We start from the raw sequence: 10,398 nt of genomic DNA, 5'->3' as shown, positions 1-10,398 counted from the left end.
AACCTCCCGACCCATTCTCTGTTTTTAGAGAAGGGCAGTGGGGCAGCCACGTTCCACTCCTCTGCTTAATCAGGGCACAGCAACCTCCTCAGCAGCTGCAGGAGCAGGATGCCCGTGTGCCCACTGCCGCCTGCCCGGAGCCCTTCTGCCAGCCCAGCTGTGGAGCCAGGTGCCCACCTCTGGAGAGCTGCTGCCAGGAGAGGAGCCCATCCCACACCAGGTCCTCGTCTCCTCGTCCTTCTGGAAGGGGCTGTCCCCGCATACCATGGCCCCTGGGGCAGCGCTGGCACTGGATGCGCTCCCCGGACGCTGCAGGCGCTTCCCCGTCCGGTCCGGGCACCAGGTGTAATCCTCCTGGGAAAAACAAAGAACAATTTCAGGAAAGTCAATTCAAAACGAGACCTGGAAACAAGAAAAAGCACAAAGCTGTCACCGTTTCACGGGCCTGAGGAGGGTCTGACCACTCCATGCAAGAACTAAACCTGTCCACGGGGGGGGGGGGGGGGGGGGGGGGAAATCCCCACCTTTCCCGCCCGTAAACGCACGCCTTCCTCAAGGGCCTGCAGAGCAGACCAGATGGGGCACGGCTTTGGAACCCATCCCCCTCTGCCACCCCCCCATCCACATGGATGGATGCTTTTGTCAGGCTGGCTGCCCCCGCCTCAGCCCGTGCCAGGCTGCAGGCAGAAGCTGTCAGCAAGGCCAGGAGCCGGCTCCCCTTCCACAACATCCATCCCCTGTCCCGCCAAAAAGCAGCTCGGCGGCTGGCAGAAAAATTAATATTCCCCAGCGCCGCCGAGCGGGGAACCTCCGGCACGTGGCCAGGCCGAGCCCTGCTGTGCCTGGGAGCACCAGCATCCCCCCGTCCCTGCGCCAGCTGGGGACTCATATTGATTCCATTGGGGCGCAGAGCGTGTCCTCCAGGCAGGGGCCACAGCCAAAGCCAATGGGCTCTGCCCCGCCAGCGGCCAGCTACAGGATGGTGTTCCCAGCTCCACGTCGTGCTCCAGAAGAACACGTCAGCTGTGCCTCGGCTTGTGGGGACATCACGATGCCATTGAGCTGCAGGGGGAGGTTTCCCCTGTCCCAGTCCGTGGCACCTTCACCGCACTGCCACTACTTCTCCAATGGGACGGGCAGCACGGAGCCGCTCCCTCCACAGCTCGCGGGGACCAGCGGAAGCATCTCCTCGGCTGCGCTCTCTCCTCCGCGCCACGGCCGCAGGGAAACGCTCTGGGGTTTTCTTCCAGCGCCACGAGACGCGTTCTGCTGCTACTTGCTGGGCTCCTGGATCCTACTGTGCACAGGGATGCATCTCTGCTGTCTCCTGGGCCAGGCAGGGCTCCTGCAGCCAAGAATGCTCAGAAACGGCTGGGAGAGGTGGAACACGGACGACACAGCTCGGGACAGGACGCGACTGGAGTCGAGTGAATGTGAGAGTGAGAAGGGGATGGGGAGCGAGGGAAAAGTCGAGCGGAAAACCGATCGAGAGAAGCGCTGCTGCTGCTGCGGCTGCTGCTGCTGCTGCTGCTGCTGCTGCAGAGCCACCGGAGCTCGCGGCCATTCCTCCGTTGCCCCCGCGAACCCAACAGAGGAGCCGCCATGCGCCCCAAGGAACGAGAGAAACAAACAAATCACACCCCAAAGTCATTCCTATTAGAGAAGTAACCAAAGAAAACAATGTAGCAATAAAGAAGAGTGTTGGCTTGAGGCTTCTTCTTTGCATGAGATGAAGCATTTCATGGGGAAGAATTGCCTCTTGTGACAATTTTGCCAGAGTGGACAGGAGCAGAGCATTTAATTTTCAAGTAGAAAAGGGAAATCGTGTCAGTAATGTCATCACTTTTCATCCTCTGTTGACACAGTTGCAGGCTGCCAAAAGACATGGTCTGCAGTGCGGAACTTGGGGCCAAGTTTTATTTTCTGGCAGAGGATGAGGAGGGGAAGAATTCCAGAATCATGGAGTTGTGGCATGGTTTGGCTTGGAAGGGATCTGAAAAATCCCATGGCTGCAACCCACCTGCAGTGGCTGGGGACCCCTTGCACTAGACCGACTTGTCTAGAGCTCCATGCAGCCAGGCCTTGAACACTGTCAGGGACGGGACATGCACACCTTCTCTGGGCAACCTGTTCCAGGAGTCTTTTTTCTGAATCCCTTACCTAAACCGACTCTCTCTCCATTTGGATCCGTGCTCCCTTGTCCTGTCCTTGCCTGCCCTCGTACAAAGTCCCTGTCCAGCTTTCTTGTAGGTTGCCTCAGGTACTGTAAGGCCACAGCTGGATCAAGGCTCGGTCTCTTTGCCAGGCTGCAGAAGCCGAGCTGTGTCAGCCTTTCCTTGCAGGAGAGGAGCTGCAGCCCTGGTACCATCTGGGTGTCCCTGCTGGGCCCCTGCTGCAGCGTGTCCACGTCCTTGCCGTCCGTGCCGGGGAGCCCGGCAGAGCCGGCGGCAGCGCGGCAGGTGCAGGGTCAGCGGCGGGGAGGAGACACGGCCCTGCAGCGGCTGCGGGAGCAGCGATTGGCGCTGGGCCGCCCGCACTGCAGAGAGCCGGGGCCCTTGTGCCCGCCCTTGTGCCCAGGGCGCCTTTCCCCGCCGCTCGCCCGCCCGCCCGCTCGGGGGAAACGCCCCCTTGTGCCGCCCTCAGGGCCGCCCCTCGCCGCTGCCCCGGGGGCTCCCGGCGCCAGCTGGAGGGGCCCAGGCTTCGGCCTCAGCCTGCTCAGCCCGAGGCCTGGAAAAGCACATTCAAACACCCACCCAGAAAGTGCCCCAGGATTCCAATCTTTTCTCTACAGCACGGGTTTGCTATCAGAGTCTGCACGGGATTATAAAATCACCAGGAGAAAAGAGCATGAATAAGTTCTGCTTTGGCAGTACCTCAAGGCTTTGAGGGAGAGGGTTTGCGGGGCTTACTTGCTCACAGGCATGCACAGAAAGTGTTGAAATGGTAAAAATAGTCCAAACTCCTTAGAACTTGGAAGGAAAACCTGAGGCACTGGAAGCTAGCACCTCAGAAACACCTGGCTTTTGCTCCTCTCTTGCACCTGAGAGCTTCCTGGGCAGGGGCAATTCTTCCAATTGTATCAGCGTGGCCATGGCTAGAAAGGGCCGATGGATTTAGCAGATGGATTTAGCTTCTCCTGCCAGCCCTGAAATGCCAGTTGTCATTTGTGTGCACTGAGGATTCCGTTTCAGACTCTGAACTGGAGCAGCTGCTCCTTGGCGCTGCTCGCATGCAGGCGCAGCGGTGCTGCAGCAGCTGTCCCGCACACAGGGAGGGCTCTGGAGCCTTCCCGGGGCCACCAAGGAGCGCAGGAGGGAACGTGCTCGGGATCTGGTGCAGAATCGTGGCGTTGGGGGGATCCTTCGGTCTCTTTGATGGGGGAGGGAGCGGGGCAGATGGAATCAAGATGAGACAGGGATCAGACAGCCCCACACCAGGAAGCGTTTTCTCCTCTGACACCTCCTCTGAGCTGAGTGAGCTGGTGAAGCCTGTGGAGCAAATGAGACCCAGGAGTGAGGGAAGGCTGGCTGGGAAGGAGTCAGATAAAGCCTGTGTGGGCATTTCTCTTTCCAAGGGGCTTCTGGGAGACAAAGGAGACAAGAAGGATGTCCCATCCCACGACATTTCCTGGGATATGCTTTGGTGGTGGCCTTGGCAGTGTTAGTGGTCTCAGGTTATTGGGAGGACTCTATGATCTTAAAGGTCTTTTCCAATGGAAACAGTTCTGCAATTCTAAACCTCCATTCCTGCTTTTGAAGGATGCAGTCCCAAATAGACCCACATTTGTGTTTTTAAGGAATTGAGCATCTACCTTTCCTTGAAAGTAATAGGAATCAGGCTTTAAATGCTCTCAAAATACTTGAATTCCTTGATCTTAAGCTGTGTTTGAATTGAGGTGCTTTTGTACAGAAAGGTTTGACCATGGGATAAATGCAGGCAATTCAGCCACAATGGCACTTGTTTCATCTGCTTTTCTTCTTCCTTTCCCCATGGGTGGCCGATTTAGGAGTATTTGTCTTGTCGTTTGAGTTCTGGCTCAGACTTGCTCATGCATGTGCTGTAAAATCTTATCTACCCCTTTCTGCTGAAAAATGCTTGCAGACTGGTGGGAATTGCTAGAGACAAGGCTTACAAACCAGTCCCCAGTAGGATTAGCCCAGTGTCCCTGCTTAAATCCAGGTATGCTTGTATTAAAAAGGAATGAGCTATTCTAACTCACTTGCCCCCTCCCCCACCTATTACCGCGCCTGAGTGGGTGCAGCTGGTGAGAGACGGTGAATCTTGTTTCTTGAATCAGCAGGCTTGATTTATTAATATAAGATATAATACATTATAGTTATACTAGAAAGAATAAGGAGAGAGGTTTTGCAGAGCAGCTAGGCTAGCTAGGAAGAGATAGAAAAGAATCCACAACAAAGCTGTGGCCAAGGACTCAGTCCCCTGGCTTGCACTGGTGATTGGCCCTTAATTATAAACATAAAACATGAACCAATCACCAATCAAAATAGGTGCCCCTGTTGCATTCCCCAGCAGCTGATAATAATTGTTTACCTTGTCTTCGGAGGCCTCTGGCCTCCCGAAGACACAGAAATCCGAAAGAAAGGATTTCTGTGGAGAAATGTCTGCGACACCCACCCTTTTTTTTTTTTTTTTTTTTTTTTTTTTTTTAGCTCTTGGGACAGTCCTGTGTGCCATTCCAACTCTTTGCTATCAAATGTGTGAAGGCATGGTGCTGCTGTAGCTGCAGCCTGAGTTCAGTGGGAACATGTCCCAAGCACTGGGTCCCACAGCAGAGGGCACAGTGAGAGACTTGCCTCTGCTGCCATGGCCATGCAGCCTCGGGAGAGCAGCTGCTGGGGCTGCCCCCATCCTGCCAAGAGCAGTCTGCCTCCAGCATGTGGCCTGTATGGTCATGACTTTGACAGAACGTGGAAAATGCATTGTTTGAATGTATTTTGATGGTGTCTGACATCACCTGACTGGAGCAGTTTGGTGGGCAGGACGCCCTGTGGGCAGGGCCATGGCAGGGATGGGTGGCTGGCCCTGGCACTGGCAGTGTTATTTTCCCAGACAGGCTCCTGGTACAGCTGTGGGGGAGGGCACTAGCAGCTGTAGCAGCCCAGTGAGCAGCAGCACATGGAGGAGACCCTCATCTGCAAAGAGCCCCTCACCCCCTTTGCTCCCCCATGGCAGCACAAGATGATTCCGCTGCAGCTGCAGGCTGGAGACTCCTGCAGCCAGGCCTTGTTGCAATCTCCTTGCTGCAGCTGTGCCTGGAGGCCATCCTGTTGCCTTCTATACTAAGGCAGGCGACCTGGTTCTGAGGTACAGCTCGACAGCCCACTCTCCAGGGCCGTTCGGGTCAATGACACACGCAGACACCAATGTGGTGGACGGTCAAAAGGTGTTTATTACTTCTTCTCGTGGGGTCTTATAGTCTTGGGGGTCTCTACATCAAAAAGGGGTTTGTCCTTCTTACCTATGGTTAGTAGGGAATGGAAAAGTACTGGGTAAGGAGTGGAAAGTTACTGGATTCAGTGGGGCAACATTCCTACTGTTAGTGGGACCACATTCCTATGTTAATTTCTTATCTATGAGTAACTGAGGGTCTTATCTATGGGGAACAGAGGGTCCTGGCTTTCCGTGACATCGTGACATCTTCCGCAGCGCCTCTCCCTGACTACCACACCATCCCAAATGCATTCTGCCCCCTGAGCCTAGATTGTACTTCAGAGCAACAGCCTCTGCAGCAGACATGGAGCTGCCACCCAAACCTGCAGTCCAAATGGAGCCACAGCTGGGTGGGAAAAGTGCCGGGCTGGTGAGCCGTGGTTAGCAGGGGCTCCTGCATCAAATTGCTCCCTGACAGGTGTGGGATGCTGTGTGTGTGTGTGTGTGTGCCCAACAGCTGGCAACAGCAGGCTGGCCCAGATGTGGGAAAAGGCCAAGGAGGCAGCACAGTGGGAATGGGGCTCTGCAGGAGGCCCTGGTGTTTGCACACATGTCGCAGACATTTCTCCACAGAAATCCTTTCTTTCGGATTTCTGCATCTTCGGGAGGCCAGAGGCCCCTGAAGAGAAGGTAAACAATTATTATCAGCTGCTGGGGAATGCAACAGGAACACCTTGATTGGCTCATTTTCTATGTTTATAATTAAGAGCCAATCACCAGTGCAAGCCAGGGGACTGAGTCCTTGGCCACAGCTTTGTTGTGGATTCTTTTCTATCTATTCTTAGCTAGCTAGCTGCTCGGCAAAACCTCTCTCTATATTCTATTTAGTATAGTCATAATGTATTATATATAATATATTAATAAATCAAGCCTTCTGATTCAAGAAACAAGATTCACCGTCTCTCTCTCACCAGCTGCGACCCACACAGGCCCGGTAATATCTGGTGACCCCTCGTGTCAGAGCAAAAATTAATCTGATAAGACCAGAGGAGCAAAATTGCTGCACTGGGTAAAAATCCTGTATGTGTAGCATTTGATGGTTGCTCTGAAGTGATCAGAAAGTGGATTCAAGCCAGGAGCTGAAGAACTGAAGATTTGGACAGAGTTCACAGCCAAGGCTGACCACAAAGAGAACTTTCTTCTGGAAAACCATCAGGAAAGATGATGGAAAAGAGCAGCAGACCTGTGGAGCTGGCCAGAGCAAGCTGGACTCTTTCAAAAGGTACTGTGGGCTTTTCTATCCCTGATGAACCAGCCCTTCGTAGCTTGTGGCTGTTCGTATGGCAGACACATGCCTTGCCAGAAGAGATTCAATTCTCCCCTTCAGAGGAAAAGCTTATTGCCCTCTGGAAATATTGGGGCAGAGAAGACGGTTTCCTTTTGTCAGAAACAGATATCTATGAATTCTTTCGATGGGCAAAGCTTTTTGGGTTCTTTGCTGATGTCTTATATGCTTTAGATGTTTTTGTCTGGGAGTGCATGGACTCCATTATCCAGTGCGTCTACATTGAGGGACGCGTGTTGCCTTCTATCTACCCAGCATTTATAAAGCTTTTCCCTGTCCTGAAACGCAGAGAAGCTTGTTTTCAATGGATCTCTAATTGTTATGGCCAGGCTCCGTTTCCACCGCCCTTGGCAGAAGACCCGGTGGGTGATGACTTTGGGTTTTTTTCCCCCCCCTGCTTCGCGGCGGGGGGGGCTGAAACTTCGCGGCCCGAAGAAGATTTTTTTTTACTCTTTCTCCGGAGCATGCTCAGATGGAGCCTTCTCCTCCCCCCCCCTTCTCTCTCTCCGGGGGGATGGGAGCGACCGCTCAAGCCAGTGCCTGCCTCTCAGACTCCGCCTTCAGACATGGGGGCGGCACCGGTCTCTGAGGCTTCCTCCATGCCCCTGCAAGAGCCTGCGTCGGAGACTGAAGAAGCACTTCCAGTCCCTGAGCTGTTGCTAGGCGACGAGGATGCGTCTCCAGCTTCCGGCTCAGCGTCGGAGAAGGCAGAAGAGACAGCACTTTCGCTGATTGACCTGTTGCTAAGCAACAGCGATGCTCCGCCGCTCCTCGCGGCTCCACTGCTGCCCGGGCCGTGCCTGCCGCCGCTTTCAGAGCCAAGGGACGCAGCAACAGCGTGTTCCTGCGCGTCCCCGCCTCCTCCAGCCGAGACAGTTCCTGTTCAGGATGGGGCTGAAAACGGAGCTGAACCTGCGGGACTCTCGGAGCAGCCTGCGGCTGATCCCACGATCAGCGTGATTCCCTCCTCGGCCGGCTCCTCCGCGGCCAGAGTCACTGCTGCGTTCCAGGCCAGCCCCAGCGTCACCCACAGCCCCGCGGGCCCCTACCCCGGCCCGGCGCCCCCCATGGCCGGCCCGCCGGCCCTGGGCCCGCCCCAGGAAGCGGCCCCGGAGGCTGGTCTCTCCTTCAGTGGCACGGGGGCTGCCCGCCAGCTGACTCTTGCGGCAGTCCAGCTGCCGGCTTTCAAGCTCGGCGGTTTGTGGGGTGGTGTTTCGGTTGCTGTCCCATGGAGGCTGCCATCTCTGCCGCCCCTCTTGTGCCCTAGCGGCGAGGGGGAGGGGGCTCCCGAAAGTTTTGCCTTTGGTCCCCAGCCCAGTGGGGGTGGTGCCGTGATGCTGTGGGATACAAACATTCCCAGACCCGAGATGAAGATTCTCGGGGCAGCTTCTATTTCCCTGCTGCTGGCATGCCTCAGTGGTTTAGGGGAAAGGAAGTGTCTCACTACCCGTGCTGCCATTGTGCTGGCAGCAGGGTTCAGGCCTGCGGATATGCAGAGCCTTCCTTATGGGTTTGGCCTGGGATGCTGGGCTCAGGAGGTTCCTGGGCCAGGGCCATCACTTGGCCTCCTTATGTTTTTGGGGATTCTGGTTTGTCCTACCGGTCCAGGTCCCCCTGTGTGAGCCAGTTTTGGGGTTCCTGGTCCAGTATGGGCCAGGGCCCCCAGGGCCTTTCCTTCTCTGGCACTGCTCTGGTCGGCAGCTGCTTCTTTTGCTTTTCGATCAAAAAAAAAAAAAAAAAATTAAAAATTAAATAAAAAAAGATTGAAAATAGAGGGCAGCAGCTCTGAAGCGCTGAAGCACTGAAAGGCCAGAAAGGACATTTCAAAATTGTTCAAATTGTTTTAAATTGTTTAAAATTGTGTTATGACTGTCAATGGTTTTTTGATACCTATTGATGGGATTCCTTTTGCAGCAAGTTGTTTTCAGGACCAAAAGGACTCTCAGATGTCCAAAAGAAACAACTTCAGCTGATGGACTGTTCCTGAAACTCAGCTGCATGGACTCAAATTCTCTTTACATTGTATTTTCCAATTTTCTTATATTGTAGGATTGTTTTAGTGAATTGTAAGTCTTCTATATTTTATAGGTGAAGGAATTTCCTGTTCATTCCACATCAGCATTTTTCTTTTATTTTTATACAATTTAGAAAGGTGAGATGTCGCAGACATTTCTCCACAGAAATCCTTTCTTTTGGATTTCTGCATCTTCGGGAGGCCAGAGGCCCCTGAAGAGAAGGTAAACAATTATTATCAGCTGCTGGGGAATGCAACAAGAACACCTTGATTGGCTCATTTTCTATGTTTATAATTAAGAGCCAATCACCAGTGCAAGCCAGGGGACTGAGTCCTTGGCCACAACTTTGTTGTGGATTCTTTTCTATCTATTCTTAGCTAGCTAGCTGCTCGGCAAAACCTCTCTCTATATTCTATTTAGTATAGTCATAATGTATTATATATAATATATTAATAAATCAAGCCTTCTGATTCAAGAAACAAGATTCACCGTCTCTCTCTCACCAGCTGCGACCCACACAGGCCCGGTAATACACACACCCGTGGGGGATGAGGCTGGCTCAGATGGTCCCTGGGGCTCTGGGCTGAAAAGGGGGGAAAAGAGAAGCAGGGAGGAAGGGCCAGATGCCGCTATGAGAATGCCATTCCATCCCACAGGTGACATAGTGAGAGGAGGGTTGGAACCAAATGGTGATTGCTGCTGATCACCCTGACATCTCCAAGACAAGAGGCCCAGAAAGGACTGCACATCTGCCTCCTAGTGTTGTCCTGAATGGGAGCTCATCTCCTGGCGTTCATTACCCGCAAGTCTCGCAGCTGCCCATGGGCATTCCACGCTTCAGGCAAGCAAAACTGCTTACCTCACTATGTTCTTTGGGCCTCTGAAAGGGACTGTCCCCTTAGCTACAGCCTGGCGAGGAAGGAAGTCTTACGACACTCTGGATATTTTAGACTTTTATTGGCACTCGGGCTGAAACAAACTATCCCCTTGCTACTTCTCCATCTTCATCCTTCTGTCCTGCAGGTGGCCTGTTCAGGCTGACAGCTTGGAGTGCCTGCAGGCTCCAGTTCTGCTGCAGCCCAGCTTTTCCTCTCACAGCTTAATTCTTATTATGACAATTCTTTCATTTCTACTTAAAAGCTTCCCTAAATTAACAACACTCTATTCTAAGCTAAACAATCCTCTATTATCTAAGCTATCTATGTTCCATAGTCTTTAAAAGTTGATCCCTATATTTCCTAATTTTTTTTAACGTTCATCTTTTTGAGAAAGAAAAAACAACAGAGCTTTAAATTGAACCTAACACACACCTAACCTAAACTGACCTAACCAGACCTAACCTGACACCTAAACTGAGCAAATATGAAAACTATCACATTTCCTGTCTACAGCACAGCTCCTCTTAATACTCGGGGGATGGCTGGAGCTCTGCCTAAAGATGACACATCCCCTTTTCCCTCCTCTCGGCTGGCGGGGCATAAGGGCCTCCTCAGGCGCAGGTGTCTCCTCTCCAGTCTTCCTGCCCTTGCTTGGCTGAGATGATCAGAGCATCCAGGCTGGAGGCAGGATGGCCTGAGGTCACAAAGGGATGCTGCCCAGAGGATAAAGAACAAAGAAAGGAACTCTTACTTTCCAGGATCCCATCCT

This window comes from Ammospiza nelsoni, chromosome W (genome assembly GCF_027579445.1).
Source record: "Ammospiza nelsoni isolate bAmmNel1 chromosome W, bAmmNel1.pri, whole genome shotgun sequence".
NCBI lineage: Eukaryota > Metazoa > Chordata > Aves > Passeriformes > Passerellidae > Ammospiza > Ammospiza nelsoni.
This window is presented reverse-complemented; position numbering follows the sequence as displayed.